Genomic DNA, 21,651 nt, shown 5'->3' on the forward strand with positions numbered 1-21,651 from the left:
GCAGTTTTATGGGTGTGTCTTATTACTTGATTTTATTTTACTTCTTTCTCCTCCTAGCCTACGGCTTCCCTCATATCACTTTAGGTTCCTCTCATTCATTCCTACTTCACATCTTTCAGGCTGGAAGATTTCTCAAATCACCTTCCCATTTCAACTACTAATAAACTCAATGCAAAAATTCCCTTGAGGCCAGTGTGGACTAGAGTCGGCATTTGCCTGAAGCTCAGGTATGGGCATCCTGCACACCCAGCAGTACTTCTCCCTAGTCAGCCTAAAGGATGCTTGTGAAAAGCGTTTTCATGCACATGTCACACTTGCTGGTCGTGACACTGGAAATCAGAGTTCATGCTGTCTCCTGACAAAAAGCCACACTGCGTGTTCCTTCTATAAAAGGCATACACGTAGAAAAGTAAAAATATCTTTTCTAGTAAGTCATGCAAAGTAGAAACAGCATCCTGGTACTATCACAGCCAACTGAAAGCTAAAATTACACTAATTATACAGAACTCCCGCAAGGCTCAATGAGTCCTAGCTGTCCTAGCACGAAGAACGCTGCCAGAGCAACCCCACCAACAGGAACCTCCCTGCCGTGTGTGTGGGCAATGCCCACCAAAGCCCCAGGGAAGCACAGCCAGGAAGGACAGGTAGCTTCCCTGCCTGCTCCATGAGCACAACCTGCCATTCTTCCTCACTCACCCAGCACCATGGCACCAGCGGGCACGGGACAGGAGCAAGTCCGTCCCCACCCAAGACAGAATTTACTCCTTTCCGTGGCACAACTCTGTGCTCCACCTCAGACCTTTCTAAGCATCAGACCGCCTGCTGAAGAGCATTTTCCGCTCTCATGCCATCCTGACTGTTCAAGATTAAGCAAAGTGGCGGGTGACTCCACAGCTCATTCCACGCTGCTGTGCCAGCGGGTCGCTGTCAACTCGCAACAAAGCAAGAGAGGCAGCACCACGCTCAGATACAAACCAGGCTGAACTTCCAGGACTGGCTTCTCCTGTTTCAGGCCCATCTGCCAGGGGTGCAGTGGGATTTTTAAAAAAGCTGTCAGAGGCAATGCAAGAAAGGGGAAAAAAGGTTTATTTGCATAATATCTAAATAATTAAATGAGGGCTTTTTCACTTCCACACTTCAGTCTCTCAAAAATGGCCAGAGGAGTACTACCATTTACTACAAGGTCTGACAAATAGATGGTTTCCCACAAACACTGACAGTAATGATTTATTCCCTTTCATAATGAAAAAAAGCAGAAAACATCTTATTCCAAAGGATGATTTTTTCAGCAACCTCTTAAGTTTTCTGAAAACAGCCGTAACTACAAAATTGCTCATAGAATGTCTGGTAATTTTACAGCAGATGTTCTATATCAAATAAGAATTTTTAAATAAATTCACTAAGCTACCCTATTGTGTTTTCAAAGTCAACAAGTTTTATTTATTTCATTAGATCAATGAAGAATTTTGGATATCAAAAGCTGTGGGTATATTTATTGAGAAAGACAGAGAGATCAATCCATTGAAAATGTATAGGACAGAAGCACCAGAAACTATGTGAAAATTAAAAATAAATAAATAAATCTACAAAACAATTGGCACACCAAAAAGAAAACTTGATCTCACTTCACCTATAGAAAGGCTGAGCAGGCTTTCAAACTTTTTCCATTTCCAAGATCCCTAAGGTATTCCCAGTAAAAGTGAAGCCCTCCCCACAGCGACTGGGCGCCAGCTTGCTTTCCTGAGGGACTGCTCTCCAGAGGCAGCCTCTCAGTCAATGGCTTCACAGACCACAGTCACTGGCCACTACTGTCACCACAGAGTACAAACTAAAAACCACCGTTACACTGCAAATCCATTAACCAACATAACCAACAACACTCTGCAGCCTGCAACCTCCAGCAAAAACTGCAAAAGCGTGTGCTTTCCCTGCAGCTACACACACCCACAGTGCAGCACTGTTGAACCCATGATACCTTGTTGTATATCCAGTTACCCCAAAGGGGCAACTTTCCTAAAGGTCAGAAAAAACTGGGTTGTAGACGTTACACAACAATTGGGGTGTGTTTAAACAAACTCCAGGCTTAGCAATTAGTTGTCTTAATATTTTTCTGGGTATCCTGAAATTTTACAGAAGGTGTGCAGGCTTGAAGCCAGCCCTCCACTCCCTACCTCTTCCAGGGTTTTAACCAACCTCCACTTCAAGGGTTCATATGTGCAACAGGCAGCTCTGATACTAAGTGTAAATGACTTTTTTCCCCTTGGGCAATGGATGCCAAGCGAAGTATCTCCAAATTAAACTAAATTAGACTGTGATTTTGCACGCACCTCTCCCTAGCTACCACTTTTTCTAAAAGGCAGAGTAATAAAATGCACTGAAGAAGGCAAGGCACTCAGCTAACAGGCTTCGGTACTTAACACATATTGATGAACAGGACAGCAATAATGTTAAAAAACTTTCTGGGTCACAGTCCTCATTGTAAGGTTTTAAAATCACTAGCTGGGAAACCCACTCCCCAGCTGGCTTATGATTCAGCTTTGAAAGCAAATATTTAATAATTTAATAACTACCTAGTAGGGGAGTTGTAGACAGTTACACAGAAAGATTTGGCTGGAGCTCAGGAATAAAAAGAGAGTTTATGGCCCCTGGAAGAGAGGACAGGCCTCTCACGAGGAATACAGAGATGCAGTAAGGCAATGCAGGGAGAATATTAGGAGGGCCAAAGCCCAACTTGAACTCAACTTGGCCACTGCTGTCAAAGATAATAAAAACTCTTTCTATAAATACATTAATAACAAAATGAGGACTAGGGAGAATCTCCATTCTTTATTGGCTGCAGGGGGAAACATAGTGACAAAGCATGAGGAAAATGCTGAGCCACTAAAGAAGGTCTTTGCCTCAGCCTTTAGCAGTAGAACAGGTTGTTCCCTAGACACCCATCCAGTCCCCTTGAGCTGGAAAACAGGGAGATGGGTCAGAATGAGACCTTCATAATCCAAGAGGAAATGGTCAGTGACCCGCTACACCACCTAAAAATCCCTAAGTCTATGGGCCGGATGGGCTGCACCCAAGAGTGCTGAAGGAGTTGGTGGATGCACTTGCCAAGTGTCTTTCCATCATTTATCAGAAGCCCTGGTTAACTGGGGAGGTCCCAGTGGACTGGAGGGTAGCAAATGTGGTACCCATCCACAAGAAAGGCCAAATAGAAGATCCAGGGAACTACAGACCTGTCAGTCTGACCTTGGTACCAAGAAAGGTCATGGAGCAAATCATCTTGAGTGTCATTACGCACCATATACAGAACAACCAGGTCCAGTCAGCATGGGTTTATGAAAGGAAGGTCCTGGTTGATGAACCTGCTCTCTTCTATGACAAGATGACCCACCTGTTCAATGAGGGAAAGGCTGTGGATGTTGTCTACCTGGACTTCCATAAGGCCTTTGACAATGTTTCCCACAACATTCTGATGGACAAACTGGCTGCTCATGGCTTGGACAGGCACACGCTCTGCTGGATGGAAAACAGTGACTGGATGGCAGGGCCCAGAGAGTGGTGGTGAACGGAGTGAAATCCAGCTGGTGGCTGGTCACAAGGGGGTTTGCCAGGTCTCAGCACTGGGACCACTTCTTTTTAACATCTTTATCAACAATCTTGATGAAGAGATAGAATGCACTCTCAGTAATTTTTCAGATGACATCATGTTGGGAGGGAGTGTTGATCTGCCTGAGGGTAGAGAGGCTCTACAGAAAGATTTGGACAGACTAGATTGATGGGCCAAGGTCAACTGTATGAAGTTCAACAAGGCCAAGTGCTGGGTCCTGCACTTGGGCCACAACAACCCCATGCAACGCTACAGGCTTGGGGAAGAGTGGCTGGAAAGCTGCCCAGCAGAAAGGGACCTGGGGGTTCTGATTAGTAGGTGGCTGAATATGGGCCAGCAGTGTGCCCAGATAGCCAAGATGGCAAATGAGATCCTGGCCTGTATTAGAAATGGTGTGGCAAGCACGACCAGGGAAATTATTGTACCCCTGTACTCAGCATTGATGAGGCTATACCTTGAATACTGTGTCCAGTTTTGGGCACCTCAGTACAAGAACATCATCAAGGCACTGGAGCATGTCCAAAGGGCAACGAAGCTGGTGAAGGGCCTTCAGAACAAGTTTTATGAGGAGTGGCTGAGGGAACTGGGGCTATTTAGTCTGAAGAAAAGGAGGCTGAGGGGAGACCTCATCACGTTCTATAACCACCTGAAGGGACAGTGTAAAGAGGTAGGCACTGTTCTGTTCTCACAAGTGGTGATAGAACAAGAGGGAATGGCCTCAAGCTGCCCCAGGGGAAGTTTAGACTAGACTTTAGGAAGAATTTTTTCACTGAAAGGGTTGTCAGACATTGAAACGTGCTGCCCAGGGAGGTGGTTGAGTCACCATCCCTGGATGTGTTTAAAAGTCATCTACATGTGGTGCTTGGGAACATGTCTTAGTGCTGGATTTGGTAGAGTAGGGTTAACAGCTGGACTCGATGATCTTAAAGGTCTTTTCCAACCTAAGTGATTCTATAATTCTATGATTTCCTAGAATGACAAGTATTTTAAAATGCAAATTCACAAATTCTGCAGCATATGTAATTTGAATATGTAGTGTACACCCTGGCCACATACCATATTGCTAGCAAAGAGCACAGTGCAAACAGTTTTTCTAAGACTGCATATATCCCCAGTGACACATTAGAATCTAGTTTTAAACAAAAATACTACAATAAAAGCATGTTGTGTATATGATATGCTTTGGAGCAGTTACCATATGCTCTGTCAGTAATCTATGGATTAATAGGGCCCTGATGTACAGTAACACATTGGCTACTCACAGCTCCATGGAAGATAATTCCGTTCACCGTGAAAATTAACTGAGGATTAGGCATATGTCACAATTTTTCATTCAGATTTTTAACTTGGTCAGCTCTAAGATACTACTGTTAAGGTTTTGGGTTTTTTTTTAATCTTATTCTTTAAGGGTCTGATCCCAATTCCATTAATTTTTGCTAACATCAAGGGAGCAGGTTCAGGCTCTAAACCAGAAGATTAATGTTATCTTAACAATTTACTTCTATGTCCCTAAGAGCACCTATACTAGAGCATTAAAAAAAAAAAAAAAGATGATTCATTCATTTAACCTATTATCCTACCACTGATAGCAGATGTAGCTGATACTCTGCAAAACAGTTGAAGAAACATAGCAAGTATGGGATGTAAAAAAAGTAATTTGGTTCACTATGATAAGTCCCAGTTTGGGCTGTGCTTCTGTGTAGTTCAAATTGAGGATGATTTTCTAAACCTTGGCATTAGGAACAGGCAGTAAAATAGATCTATATAATAATCTGTAACAGCAACCCACCTTGTAACAGGCCAACATCTTCAGTATTATTTTGTCTTGCTTTTTATTTAGAATGGAGGTCTACGTAGTCGGGGGAAAAGCCAGCCACAAAATAAAATGTCTTTTACTATTTACAACCTAACCTAAGGCATAAAAGATCCACCTTCCATTCTTGGTAGCTATAGAGGCTCCCCATACAATCAGCATCATTTGTGCCTGGGAAAAATGACTTCAAAATAATAACAAACTGGAATGCTTCCAGGACATTTTCCATCCACTCTGTACGTGCTGTGAATCACACCTTAAAAACAGCATAGCTCTGCAAAGTAAGATCCCCCTGTGTTACCATCTTGTCCAGGTCTCCTTAGTGAAAATGAGATTGTCCCTAACAAATTCAGTAACTTGGGCAGGCCAAAGCACCACTGGCATCAGACTGGGGTCAGGAGCATGCCTGATTTGTATACTTGCAGAAGCAGCAGGGGATATTTGCATTTTTTAATAAAAGTGCTGGTGTTTCACCCTTTGTACAGGAATGCTGACAACTGCCATTTAATCAGGATTCCCCAACATCATCCCACTGCAAAAGGTACCTCAGAGGAGCTATTTCAGTGTAGGTTACCACTACTGAGACAAAAAAGCATTGCAACAGCTCTAGCAACCTGCTCAATTTCTCCTCCTACTTACAGTGGGTGCCACTTGGCTGAATGGAGCTGCTCACATGTGGCAAAGCAGAGCAGTGCAGCTTTGGCAAAAATATGTTGCAGCACCTACAACTATGAATATATAAATATTTCAGAAGGTAAACTTTATTTGGGGGTTTTTTTTATACACACTTATCTTTTTTTAATTGTCTCGTAAGCAGTTTGTGCAGAGAGGAGTATGATACAGTGCAAAAGTACACTAAAATTGCATTTGCATTCTAAATTTAAAAGTTACCATTAATCATATCTGAAAACAAGACTCTGAAAGGGCAAGATAAATCTATGAAGGGAAAAAGAAGTCACAAGTACCAAAACACTTTCAGAAAGGAGGCTGACAAACTTTTCCTTCCTGTCCCAAAAAAAGAAAACTCCTTTAACTAGCCTGTACATATCTTGATAGATACGGGCACAGTCTACACCGGCAGCACAAAGCCAAAACTGTCCTCTGCGTACTCCGTGATAAGGAATTTTGGAAAGCAAATGTACCTATCAGCACTATCATCAGCTAAGTGACATACCAAATCAGCTGCAGAACAACGTAATTGCCAACAGCTATCAAGGGATTCTCAACAGTGGGGTACCATCCACAATTAACACTGCACCACAGACCAACAGAACAGAAATACTCCTGTTCTTCAGGTGGACTTGCTTTGGCATCCCCATGTACAGTCTTTTCTTAAACCTACAGATACTCACTTATTTGTACAAGTGAATCCAAAATACTTTGCAGCCCCGTGCCATTAACCTTTTTGAGACAGTCTTCATCAAATAGCAAATGAGGGAGCAAGGGGGAAGACAGAAATGACAGAAAAACAACTGTTTCCAACTTTACCTGCACAGGCGTATTCCCCAAACTGGATATAAAGTATATATTACAACAATTTGAAAGGTAATTCTGTCCTTGTTTTCAAAAGGTATTTTTTCAATTTGTCTGAAGGGCTTTAAAACTTTTCTGTCTTTATCTGATCAAAATGCTGCCCTTCCTCCTGCAGTCCTGGCATTCTTTGTGGTGAGACTGTTTCAGTATCAATATTAATATTCAAATGTCAAGTTTGTGACACTACATTTCACATGCTATTTAAAACACTCAGAACAATCATTATCCGTGAAATATTGAACAGTAAATTTTTGCTACCTGCTTACAATTTCAGCAGCCCTAGCTGTGACAGAACAGCACTTGCACCCGTCACATGCAATTTTACATAGAGATGTATTGTTCAGCTTTTCTAGCAGTACTCACACATTTCCCCAAATTGGCTTTTGTTGTTTTTAGCAAAGCTACACATTTATTCTTTTTCTGGAGCACAATTGAGCCCTGAATATCGGTTGCATTTATAGTTTTTAGTATTTCAGACTTTTGTTCCACATACATGCCCTAACCAATAGCAACTTCAACATACAGTGAACCACTGAGATTTTTTTAAAAAAGTATTCATGAAATAGTAATTCTTTCCTTTGTAATTTCTACTGCTCTAAAAAAAAATAAAAAATCTTTCATTTTTGCTTTTTTTTATTCCTGTCTCAGTACTTAGTTGAGTCTACTTCTTTTGTAATTATCTAGACTGTGATTACATACCTTTGGCTACAGGGGGTATTTGTTTTATAACATGTAGGTGGTCTTTAAAAGCAACATACATTAGAGCTGCACAGCTGAGAATGCACTGAACTGTCACTACTTTCAATGTTTTGGAGAAGCTTTCATAAAACAGTTCAAACTTAAAATAATTCATGCCTATTGCCATATACAGAAAGGTGCATGTTAATTAGTTAGGTATGTTTTTCTCAAAGAACAGCTTTATGAAGAATGCACAGAAACCATGTCAAGTGTTCTAATAACAGACAATACCACAAGGTACAGATCAAAATGAAACACCCCAAACAACTCAAGGAAAGCTTATTAGTATATGGCTTGATCATGCCATAAAGTACTTCAATATCATTGTACAGGTCAGTTATTTCCACTGTTCTCCCCTCTGAAACAGGAGGCTGACTTCAGAACACGAACACTTCTTTCAATCTTCATTAACTTCACCTCGAATTTGAGCCAAAGGGGTCTGACTCTAACCCTCGAAAGTCAACAGGAGGAATGCCAGTGGGAACAAGGCCTAAAACAACACATCTGCGGTAGTCAACAACTCTGAGTTACATAAATACTTCCTAATATCTCTATACTGACTGGTCATCAGTATTTCCATTATAATCCTTGTACTTGCAGACATCTGTATGTTGAAGCTATCCATCCTTCTCTCCAGCCAGCTGACAGGAATTGTTTTTGAGTGATACAAGGCCCCTCCCTCTCTTCCAGAGACCTACAGACAACTAAAAAACCCTCATTTTTCAAACAAATCAACCGTCCTAGGCTGAAATCCAGTTTACCTGCTTTGTTAAAATGTGCTTTTGCAGGGTCATAAAAGGAAGCTTTGGTTTTGTTCCAGGATATAAGGGCTACCAGCTTTCTCATGTAGTATGTCATGATGTGAAATAATCAGGGCTAGAAATGCAACAATGAGGTTTAAACACCAGCTCATGAATAATGCGCCTGCAATTCTTTTATCATTCTGTTTACACTGCACTGAGAGTTATAAATGAAGTAGTACACAGCAAAATCCAGTCCTGTCACAAATGCCTTATAAAAAATAGCAGGGCTAATACTAACATGACAACAGATATTCTTCTCACTCCGATCAGTGAAACCATCCTTGAATTTCATCTCCTGTTGCACCCAGAAGGATGCCTATGTTTGTCTACAGAGCCACTGCACTATTATAGCTGAACTCATTATTTTCAAGTGTTTGAAGTACCTTGAGCTTGACAGAAGACACAGAAAACCAACATCTATTTGGCAATATGCAATTCATACTATTGTAAATTAAATCACATTCACAACATAAGCTGAAGCTGTTCCAAAAACCCCATTATGGTATATTCTGAGAACAAAAACTACGAGCAAAATATTATTTACTTAGTTTAATCAACCTACCAGCACAACTTTGTACATCTTTCTAAAGCAAGCTTGAGGCTTCCTTCTCCTTCCTATGCTGGAGGGATGCCAACATGTGGCCCACCAAACTGCTTGGTCAAGAATCAGCTCTAGAAGTAACTCTTCTTTCTGCAAAATTAAGTTCTTAAGACAGCCAATATTAAACCTTTTCAGCAGGAATCTGGGTAAAATGAGAGTGGAACTGCTTCCTGGCCTAATTGAGAGGTCTAGCTGAAGGAACAAGGCATATATACATGTTAGCCCCAACTTTCACATTAAAACATGATCATTCCTTCTCTTGCTCTTCCAGGACTTCTCTACATCTACTCATTAATCTTTAGGCCTCTATGGAAGTCTAGAGGCTGAACCACACGATGGACAGGCAAAATGGCCCTACCACCAGCCCCCCCTGAATTTCCAACTGCTCACCCACATTAGATAAAGTCCTGCTGAGAAAAATTTGCTCTGAGACCCTGGAGCACCCCACTCTGCAGAAGCTGGGCCAGAAACAGCCTGACGGACACCAGTAACAGGGCACTATTTAGGTGAGGCAAACCCTACATGGAGGCTCGTAGCAGGCTCTTTCTCTGGGGCAGAAGCTTCTCAGTGTTTTGCCTGAGGTATGAACACACAGAATTTACACACTTGTATTGACAGATGAGCAGCTTTGCTCCCAGTAGTAACAAGAATTTCTTTTAATGTCCTGAAAGTTAAGTGATGACAAGGTCAGTATTCACACATAGCACACCACAGTCTTTCTCAAACACAAGGAAAGAAAAACAACACCAAAAACCAACAACAAAAAGCCCAGCTACATAGTAAACCCCACTTACACAGGCCACAAAAGCTCTTATTTTCCATGCCCATCCAAGAACACAAATTGTCCAAAGACTGAATACCAGCTTTCCACAAAGGACCTCTGAGCCCGACGGAGCATCTCTGCTCCCTGCCAGCTCTGAACAACCAGACACTTGCACATAAGAAAACTGCTCTCAACCCACAACAGCAACACACTTAGCACCCAGACATAAGCTTCTCTCCATTGCATACCTACTTGTTCAGGTCTCAGTAAAAAATACACCAGGAAACCTTTACTAGTAAGAAGGGAAATCACTGGCTACAACTGCAAAGCACCGTGTTGCTAGCCAGAGATGAAGAGCACACAAATCCGATGCTGACCGACTGCCAGCAAGGAGGAGTCCCAGCTTAAGGCCTCAAAACCACTTGGAAAGCTGCTGCCTGGCTGATTACGTCCCCGTTGAGAGGGTAGGGCTTCAGAGCAGCGTGCACAGCAGATCAGACACACAGCGCCCAGGCGCAGCCAGCAGAAGCTGCAGATCTGAACCGCCACACGTACGCTGCAAATACACCCTGGCACGTACTCCCACCCTAACGTGCCTCTGAGCTCCGCGGTTATCAAATAATAGCTGTATCAGTGAATCTGCAGTCCATAGACAGTGACCACAATACACTCCAGCTGAAATGAACAGGGCTGCATGAAATCTTAAAACCCAAGCGAAGGATATTGTAAAACGCCTATCAAAAAATAGTAAGGGCAGTGTCTTTTTGAAAAAAAGGGACAATTTGGCATTTGCAGTGTACTCAAGATGTCTTTATACACTTTCCTGATTCCTTGCCAATAAATACTCAAAAAAGACCACTTAACAAGAAAACAGGTCTTCAGCACAACAAATAATAAAAAAGAGAGCAAAGCTTGTGCTATTTAAATATCATGAAACATTCTGCTAATCATGCACAGATGGAAGTACAGACGCTTCTGCCAGACGCCTTGTTCAGAAACTTTGCTCTATATTTAATTATTTGATGCACAGAGGACCTGTTTGCTGATTAAAAGGGCACTGCCTTTAAAAGGACTCCATCAATATGGAGTCTAGTCTTGTTTATAATGGAGGATTTAAAAAGTAGTAACTCATACCTCCAAACTCCCTGCACATATTTTTATAATCTTCCAAGCATGTGGTTGTTTGTTGGGCTTTTTTTCAGATGCTTTTCTCACCTTGAGAAACTGTCTACATACAAGAAAAGTAAAATTAACTATACTCAAGCTATGGTTAAATACATTGAGTAAATCCATTTGGAAAACATGTATTTTCCTCTAATATCCTTCAGTTTGTACCTTTGTTGGTGTTATCTGCAAAAAGAAACAGTATCAACTTTCAGATAAAAGCATTGTTTTTTACAGTTTTTCTTTCAGTCAAAAGCTTATTTTTTTATTAAAACATATCATCTCCAAAACGATCAACCAAAATACTTATTAAATGGTGTTTTCTTAATCTACTATAATAACCTTATCATTCCAATAGCCAGTTCTCAGCAAAAACACAGTGATACAAAAAAAAAAAACCCAGAACAACACAGAAACCAAAACCCACCACCTTGCATTTTTTTACTTCGTACCAGCTGTGAACTTCACTCATTCAGTGGTACGGTGCTTCATTCCTGTACTTCTCCAGAGCAGTCCAGGCATTTTTTCACCCCACTGAAGAGCCTCACTCAAAATGCATACCACATTCAATTTCTTTTCTTTTTCTGAATGAAGTGCTTTTCAAACATTCTTTTTTGGTTTAGCTTACATTTTATCTTGAAAGTTTTGCAACCCGCCACGACAGAACTTTGCCACTGGAGCAGTCACAGCATGAAAACAATGGGAAACCCAAAGAAAACTGCCCAAGCTGTTTCTTTTGTCCCATCAGTATGATATGTGAAAACTACGTTACATTTTTAAATGTTAACAATTTGAAGTACTACTATTAACACAGTAAAAGAATCCTTTGATTAGCAGACTGCATGACATGATAATAAAGTAGCAGTGACCCCATTACCTTACGAACAAATGACCCAAAGGGTCATGGCTCAAGCTCAGGTACACAGAAAACAAAACAACTGAATTATTTTTTAATTTATTTTTTTTTTACATTGCCAGCATGTAATATTATACAAACAAATATATGCAACTGATTTGTTAGAGACCAGCTAACAAGCCTGAAAAGCAAGATGCCTGCTGAAGAGAGGCTGCAGCTGGAAGCCACGGAAGACTGGCAGGGGCACACGGGACTGAAAAAACAATGCTTGGTCAGGGAAACAGGCACCCACACTGAAGAAGCAGAGAAGAAATAAAGGGTTTTTTCCCATGAGGAGAAGGGGAAGGCTGTATGACATGAAAGACCTGTCCAGGCAAATCATTGGGGTTGCAAAGCTCAGAGTACAGAGATGACTAACAAGGAAGGAAGAGAGGTAGATGAAACATTTAAATTTGCATTTCTGCAGAAAATTAGTGAGGTATCAAAACCCTGTGAGCAGAAATGGATTTTTGATACATAGAAACACAAACAAAAAATAAAGCCGAAGAGAGGGCAAACACACAAAGTATCATGCAGGTAACAAACCTGGTGTGGGAGCCCTGCAAGTAGGTCAGATATGCAGCAGCGAAAACTGCTGAGCACAAGAGAATCTCAGTAGAAAAGGGGGTGAGGAGAAAAATTAAGTGGCCAACAATAAAAGAATAAAGTCTGGAAGAAGTTAAAATGAGACAGAAGGATGAAAGAGCAAAACACTATTTGGACTATATGAAGATTAGTCTAATTTACCAACATGTCCACCTGAAGCACGGGAAGATGATCAACAACACTTGACTGGGGAACAGTTTTCATTCCTGTTTCACTTGGAGGAAAAGCCAAGCAAATGCTCAGCTGCCACAGCAACAGCCAAGCAGTGTCTGATCAGCAATGCTGACTTGCCAACAACAGCTCCAAGTCCAGAGGGCTCAGACAGCCTCTGGAGATACCAGGCCAGATCCCATGCTGTGTCACACCCCATTTACACCCACAGGGCTCCATTTACACCACCAAAGTAAGTAACAGAGGTGGAAAACAGACCACTTATTCCACCACTGCCTTTGCTTGGCTGAGCACTTTGGTGTGATGCAGAACATGCACAGTTCACGCAAAACAAGATAAGGAGCATAAAAACCTGGCTGCTGCAGCCACAGGCTGTACAGCACTGCTGGTTTCATAGAGACACTCTGGCTGAGCTGTGGTAAACAGCACCAAACACTGCAGCCAGCCAGCCAGCTCACAGCTCAGATGAATGCACCGCATAGCAGAGCTGCACACGTAGCAGAAGTGTGTCTTAGTTTGCATTTCTTCCATTCCGCACAGGCAACGTGACATTCAACAAGTTTGACTCCTTAGGTAATGGCGTACTTGACTGCTACTGTTTAGTGTATTTTGGATGCTTACTATAAACCTTCTACCCACCTGTTTTCCTTAGGGCCCTTTCTGACTGTACTCTAACAGATAACAACATCTGGATAGTACTGTCATGTAACAAATGTCATACTTCTACTCAGGAATTACTTTAATTCAGTCACTATACACTGTATTCCTCCTGAATCTGCTGCTGAGCTGCAATCCAAATAAAATGGTGGTGCCCAACAAATGGCTGGATGTATCCATGCCAGTTTGTATCATTCTCACACTTGGAGACCAGGCATTGGACCAAGTTATTCTGTCAGCTTGTGCAAATGTATAACAAAACACAGATTTTTACTCTTTCTTTGATCCTTCTGGTATTGTAGTATCACATATATTTTTAATCAATATATAGTATACTTGTGTGCTATCCAAACAAACTCAGTGTAAATTTATCCTATAGATTATTGGTCCATGAGATCCACCATCATCTTCTTTCCCCCATAAAATCGAACACAGACCTCAAAACATGTTACGGAGACGGCACTGCCATGTCGCTTATCTCCCCATAATTAATTAATTGTCAAGTTCACAAAGGAAATCACAAGTGATTTCCAAAACTATGTCATTAACAACAAAAGTATCAGGCCAGATCACAGCAGAGATCCAAGAAAATTTAGCAAGACTGGTAGCAGAAAACCTGAAACTCATCCCCAATTCAAAGTGGAGACCGACAAGACATAAGCAAAGAGGCGAAGCAGCTTCACAGTTCTGCAAACTTGGAGATGCAGAGGAAGAGCATTTGTCCAGATCCACCAGTTCATTTTGGCTATTCCAACAGCAACTGTTGCTCACAGAGGAGTCAAGGTAGCTGGTGGGGGAAAACGAAAGAGAATCCAGAGGAAAGAAATGAAAAATCTAGGACGCATTCGTTTTCTCATTTGTAATAAAGTAGGGGGGAAGGTACAATTTAACGTGGGTGTCAAGCAGAAAACAGAGGTTATCAGCAGAGATATCTCTACCATATGTTAATGAGTTGGGTTTTGTTTGTTTTAAACCAGATGCTCAAATCTTTAAGACATTAGTATGCAACTAAAATACTGTATTAACTGAAAAATCATGTTCACAATATTCATACAGAAGTCTTTTACTTGCACAAATACTGATAGAAATATCGATACCCATGTCTCTTGGGCCAAATGTTTTACTCAAAGGCTCAATTTTAATGACAAGGAGCACTGCCTCATATCGCTGAGGGAACAAAATACCATGGACCAAATCTGTAGTTCATACACTCAGCCTCTTCTGAGATCATAGGCAATACTACTTGAGTAGGGTCTCAGCCTTTGGGGAAATGCTGCTAAGCCCAAAGAGGAAGGTGAGCGGAGGGTAGTTTGGACAATTTACAGGTGGACCGACCACCTCTGAGCAGGTGGTTGAAGAACAGTTCAAATCACCATCTAGTAACTCTTTGGTTCCCTCTGTAACATGAACCTGACACCACAGCTCTGCAAACAGGCACCTCAAAAACAGCTGCAATGGTTTGTAGAAGGATCTGTCAAGGGACAAACCCCAGGTGTACAAGTGAAAATTTCAGATCAGAGGTGAGGCATTCTGCTCATGGCCATACCTTTTTCTCATTCTTATGGAGGATTTCTGTTATCAGTAATGCCTATAGTCACTAAAATTCAGAGAGGACAGAAAATACATTTTAAAAAAATTGAAAAAATGGTTCAATGACCTCCTGTTGGGGTTTGACTGCTTATTTTAGTATGCTCCCTACTTACCACATTTTAGAAAATGTAAAATTTTATCTGGTTTGCCATCTTATACCTTTGCTTTTAAAACGTGACACATTCTGTAGGAAAAATCTAAAAGGCAAAATGGAACCTATTTTTGTATTTAAAAAATTGAAAAATAATCACACAAGCTGCAGTGAACATACAGCTAGAGAGAAAATAATTGTGTTTCTATTTGAATTCTGTACTTCAAGCCACCTTTGATCAACTTGATTAATATTCCTTTCATAAGATTTTATAGATGGTGTACTTCATGAACACAATTAAACTAGATTAATTTGTTCGGAATTCTGTGTTTCATAAAATTACTGTTACTCTGATTAATTTTACAAAATACACATGTAACTATGTACAAATGCATCTTTCTCATTGACAAAGCAAGCGTATGACAGAGCTTCTAGATTTGGCCAAGTGAGATAGTTGTATCTCATAAAACATCAAGTCTGGTGATGCAATATCATATGAGCTAATAAACAAAACACTACGCTTCTTACTCAACTAAAAGAAAAAAACAGCCCAATTCTCAGCTTATAGTGCCAGATAGGCTACAATGCAATTTTTCAGGTATTAGTATCTGTGGGATAATGCCACCATCTAGTCAGAGACACTGTAGCTGATCCACAAACCTTTCTCTACTGACGTCAATAACAGAATTTTAATCAGACTGAATAGCATGGATTCACACAGTTGTATTTGAGACACTGGGTCTGAACACGACCCAGCTGACTCCTGCTCTGCTGGAGAGATTGACTTTGACCTTACCAGGACTGCCATGAGCAGACTGGTGTCACTTCACCCCATAAATCCCCTTGCCTGCTGCTGTAGCTAAGGGCTGCTAAACTCAGGTACACTCTAAGAACGCTGCGATGTTGCAAGAAACCGTGAGGCTTGTAATGCATTCCCCTGCCAGAAACAAGGGTGGCTGTGGCCTCTACAGTAAAAGAATGTGAAAAGGGATTGGGAAAGAATAAAGACAGACAGGTAACAGTAGAGAATTACTTAAGTAATTAGTAATTAAGTAATTTAGTATCTCATGCCAAAGTAACACAACAATCACTAGTATCAGCTGAACTGTCAGACACATTACAAGAAAACAGTGATTTTTTTAAAGATTTTTTTTTAATAATAATAAAATTTCCTTTAAACTGGACTATTCCAGTGGAGGGGAGAAATAATACACAGAAGATACCTCTGACACAAGCCTCTGCTTCCTAATGTCTAAATTGTGTTAGGTTTTGGTTTAGTTTTTGGAGAAATTATGTATTTAACATCCTGTTTACACTGCAACAGTAATATAAACCCCTCTTGTTTTTTTGGCAAATGCTGCACACTACTTGTGCTAAGCTCACCATTAACTGTGAACTGTTAACATGTCTTAGCGTGGTTTCAATGTTCCTATGGCGAGGCTGAGCAGCACTTAGAAAACAATGATATCCCCAGGCCCACACTGTAGTTTCTGAAGCACAGATTAAGCACAGTATTCTGCTAAACAAGCTCATCACTGTTAAGTAACTCATCAGAAAATAAAGAGGGAATTATCAAATGGGAATTGCCAAGTAATTAGTTCTCTGAAGCAGATGACATGCAACTGTTACAGGGAGGGGCTTCCCTGTTAGTCATATGTCAGAGTAGAGCCTACTAATCTGTAAATAAAAATGCATTACTTATGATTAGTGCTATGGGTTTTTAACCACTAGTGGTACATGGAGAATAAACGTAAAACTTCTTCCAGTGCAATTATCCACTAGGATTTTTGCTTTCTCTCTTGCATACAGTGAATTTTCAAACCATTCTGGATCTACTTGCTGTCAGACTATCTGGGGAAAGCTATGAACACAGTAAAGTACCAGGGTGGGGAACATGCTCAAGGGCTAAGGAAGAGAAGAAAATAATTTACTATGATATTAATTTGAAAAATCACTCCCTATTCAGCCACTACACATGCCACTGAAAAGGAACTGCACCAATGAGAAAATACTCACCAGCACAAAAATTCCGAGCACAGTTAAGGAGGATTAAGCCTGCTTTTTGTAATTATCCTTCTCCATTAAAGCCTGACTTTCTTTCAAGCAGCTGGCCTCACAGAAATGTTACATTTACAAAACTACAACATCCTTTACAGGTGGGTACCTGACATCCAAAAATGTGATGCCAGTCACAACCACACTCCAATACCAGTGAGAAACACTTTTACTTCGGTACTTTACATTATAGGGTGAAGAGTGACTCAATAAACCCCTAACTCAGGTTTTCAGCTAGTCCCAAAACAGGCTGATCACTGCTAAGTTACTGATCAGAAAAAAAAGAATGATTTATCAAACTTGAGGTTTGCCTCCCTTGCAAACCTCTCTCACTACGAGAAACCCTTCAGCTAACAGACTCAAATGCAGACGCTGCCACGTGGGCTAACTTTCACCCAAAGCGTACCCCTGGTACCCAGACACAGCAAAACCCACCAGCACACACCCACTCGATGCACAGAGCTGAGAGGGAGGGCAGAAGTGGAGCACACACAGATGCTTATACAGCTGCACAACACATCTAGTCATCTCACCACTTTCGGCCCTCAGTATGGAGAAATCCTCCATTTCTGTAATACTTACTCTAACATCCGAAAGCCCATACTTTAAAGTTATGCTAGCAAGTTACAGTACACAGGACAGAAAGTCTCGTATTCCATTTGCAGACAGGACATCTCAACACAGAAATTGGAAGGTGAATCAAACCTCAGGTCTTGGCCTGTATCTCATGAATGTGAGCCTTGTGTTTTTATGCAGACAGATCACTACACCCAATTCCATTTACTCTTTAGACCACAGTACAAAACTTTCAATTGGTCAGACAGACATCAGACCCTCAGTATCTGCCAAGGAACAACAGAGCAAAAACGTGAAAGGTTAGGGCTGAGGTGAGGGGATAGGACTGAGGGGATGGCAAAGCTACGTTTCCGATGTCAGTCTGCGCTCATATCACTTCATTTAATTTACATCAGAGTTACTCACTTACACACAAAACAAAAAAAAATTTAAAATTATTTCTAATTACTATCCAAATTATATACCTAGTTCACATCTTCATTTCACTTGTGCACTTAATAAGTTCAAAATCTCCATTGCGTACCTTCTTTTAGCCCCAAATACACTGTAGGCCTTAGTAAACAGTATGAGGGAAGAAGTAAAGCAAGCTATGCTAAAAGGACACTGATACGACACTACAAAAACCCCCACAATTGGACTTACTAATATAGATATGCATTAGGTCTTTCTACATTCACGACAAATTAGTTTGAAAGGACAGATTATTGACCATTTACAGACTATAGTAGCCAGAAGTCTGCATAACACAGAAATCATGTCTTATGTAAAAAATAAGCCATGTTAGGTAGTGTACAGACACTCATGGAAAAATTCAGAAAAATCCCAAGTTCTTACAGATGGGCTGTGGCTGTAAATTCAACCAGATACTATAATGTGATTAATAGATATCAAGTGACTTGACAGTAGAAAAGAATAAAAAGAACTCTTTAGTTGTTAAAATGTCCAATGTCTCATGCAAAACCCTCTCAAAAGAACTGTTAAAAGAAAGCATGACTCATTTGCCTACGTGGAAGGAGGCAGCGCACTCCGAACAAATAACAATACCTCTGTTTTGTAAAGCAGGCTAAAATTAACTAAGGTCATAATTTTAAAAGAAAACCCCCCAAAAATATGCATCTGTATTTATTTATGCTAATTTTATTTTTACAAATCCCTGTGTCCTTATTCAGGCAAGATGCTCAGCAGACTCTGCAAGAATGCTCCTTGGACTGGGAGGGTGAGCAGCCTGGAGTTAACACTCATCAGCGGCGTTACTCCGTGAAGCCACGTGATTCCTCATGAGTAAAGTCCTGAACCCACGTGTAGGGCCATTAGGCCTAAAGTAAGGTTTGTGAGATCTCATTTTGGACGTTTGCAGTCAAACGTGCCCGATGTTTGGTCCCTCTGACAGACTCTGTGCTAATAACCCAGGTCTGCCTAACACGGAGAGGGGGCTGTGGCCACCTTCACTCCAAAACAAATGCAAAAGCCCTGAAGACGAGGGGTCTCGGCACGTGATCCTTGATCTTAAGCTGTGAAACTGATCCGTGGCTGCTCCCTGCACAGCCAGGTCACGTTTCTTTCACGTGTTACTACTGTGAGCTCCCCGCTGCTACATTTGGCCACAGGGAGAAGGTTTGCAAGCAGGCAGTCGCCACTCCAGTATCTTCTATTTCACCTGTTTAGCTTTACAGTGGGCCTGATTTTGATCATTCCCTGGAGCAAACGAGAACTAATGAGGCCAACAGAGGTACCCCAACCTCAGTGACTAAAATGTCCAACAACAAGATAAGGAATCAAAACAAATCTCATCTAAGGTCCACAAAAACACTGTACTTCAAGCTGCACTGGCACAGAAAAAAACAGCATAGCATTATATTCCTGTCATGCCTCTGCACCAGACTTAACTAGGTTACTTTCTTTATCCAAAATATTTGCTTAACATCTAATATATTCCTTCTCATGCAATCGCAGCAAATGCCAGAAGATAAAATATCCCTGGTAATTTAGCAATACATTGTGGATAACACAATCTGATTATTCATAGGATTTGACCACTAAACTATGTACAATTACTTCTTCTAATTAAGAGAGAGAAGCCTTTCCTGTAGTAATCATTTCTGCAACTAAATACAATTTCATACAATCTAAGCTAATTTTGAAAAAGACTAAATGCTTTGTGGAAATGTTAATGTCGTAACAAAAAGCCTCCTTCTATTCGATCTCCCAAGTCAATAGCTGCTACTAAGTCAGTTTTCTTCCAAAACCGAAACACCAAATGTGTCAGTGCACGGGAACTTTGGTTTTTCACTCTCAAGAAATTCTTATTGCTCCGAAGAGATATCATGGTTACAACCCACCCTCACCATTCAACCTGATTTGTAAACCATAGCAGGCATGTCTTTGCATGTCACTACTTGCTTAGACAACTTCCCCTTAAAGCACAACACCCTTCCCTCCAGCCAGCATAGAACGTAAATTCTGAGCTGCATACTTCTCTGTATACTTCAAAAAGTTAATCTGCAATGGAGAATTTCTCATCAGCCCCCATATAAACAAAATGCTATAGTAATTAAGATTTCTGGCTATAAATAGAAAAAAAATTCCTTTGATTTTCTGCAAGTAATCACTACATTTCATTTTCTTTTATTTGAAGACACAGGCAATTTTCTTATGACTCTTTATCTTTTTTTTTTTTAAGCATTAGCAGTATTGCCAAACCCAAGCACTCAGAAACCATATAACAGGTCCAAAAAAACAGGCTGGCTTAATGACAATCAGATTAAAGAAATAAAATGAAAACGTATGTTCTTTTTATTGGCAGCATGATTGTTCAGCCTTGAGACTTGTTTTTTTCAAGGTATTCTCCACAACCATAGGGGAAGGAGAGAGAAAGGAGAGGAGAGGGACACGTGCCCTGTTACATCCTGCCTGGCTACAACATTTCAAGAGATTAAAAAAAAAAACTTAAAACATTCCTCAAACCCCAGTAAGAGACACCCAGGCACATCAGTAGTGACTTGTTATCCTGGGAAGTATCCGTATGCCAGACAAAGTTTAGTGTACAGGAGGAACTCAGGACACTAGAAAAGTCAAGCAGGCAAGAATCACTAAAAACGTTCATCAAAGTGCAGGAAGGTTTTATACAATTTTACGCGTGGCATTTTACAACAAAAATCAAAGCCCGTAAACTTTTCCACTCATACTATCATCTTTTACTAACTGAACATGCTCTGACCTGAGGTGAGCATAAAACCACTTCTCTGGAACCCACTGTCCTGTAAGTCACCGAACTGAGTCACCAGAGTTAATGGAATTTTTCTGATGAGAGATTCTCAAGGACCTCTGCTGCCAGGCAAGGGAAGTACAAATGTATCACGGGTAAGTAATCATACAGACAGCAGCAAGGTGTCCATGCTGATTACAGGCCAGAGCAGACAGCCTACACTTGTTAGAGGAAATAAAGAGCATTGTATTTCTCACCTTATTGGCAGTGCATATCCGTATGGTGAAGACAAAAATGAAGATGGTCACTGTCCTAGAGGGGTCAAGAATAAATTCACAGCTTGTACTGCTTGCCCATCTGGCTTGGCCTGCAATGTGACTGTTGATCCAGGAGTTGAAGAGATGGAAACCAAAATAAAAAGAAACAAAAACACAGTTTAGAGTCAAACCATTTACAACACGCTAAGACACCCTAATGAAGACAGAGAGACTGCTTTTGCTATTACTCAAGCACAAATAAACTATAGATTTAATCCTGCAGACAGAGCACATACAGTAGAGAGCAGAGCTCATTTATTCAACCGAGTGCTCTTTTCCTAAATGTGATCTTAATGAGGTGAAGAATCATAAGCGAGTTGAGATGGCTGTCTCCACTGCCAACAGAACATATTTTATTTAAGGAGGGGCATCATCCAGAAAACATACTGCTGCAACTACTGCTACTAGGTGAAAAATAATCAGCTTTGGGAATATGATGTTATCTAGTGCATTATTTTGTCATTAATGGTAG

General features: G+C 40.8%; 1 protein-coding gene across 3 annotated transcripts in view; it reads right to left on the bottom strand.

The window, feature by feature from the left end:
* The window catches only part of ATXN1 (ataxin 1), a 228,226-nt gene that overhangs the window by 200,313 nt on the left and 6,262 nt on the right, over positions 1 to 21,651 (bottom strand). For all 3 annotated transcript variants that reach the window (XM_051609143.1, XM_051609144.1, XM_051609145.1), the window contains one exon: positions 21,120 to 21,240. The gene's annotated coding sequence lies outside the window, so the exon portion shown is untranslated. The remainder of the gene's footprint in view (positions 1 to 21,119; positions 21,241 to 21,651) is intronic.

Source organism: Apus apus, chromosome 2 (genome assembly GCF_020740795.1).
Source record: "Apus apus isolate bApuApu2 chromosome 2, bApuApu2.pri.cur, whole genome shotgun sequence".
Lineage (NCBI taxonomy): Eukaryota > Metazoa > Chordata > Aves > Apodiformes > Apodidae > Apus > Apus apus.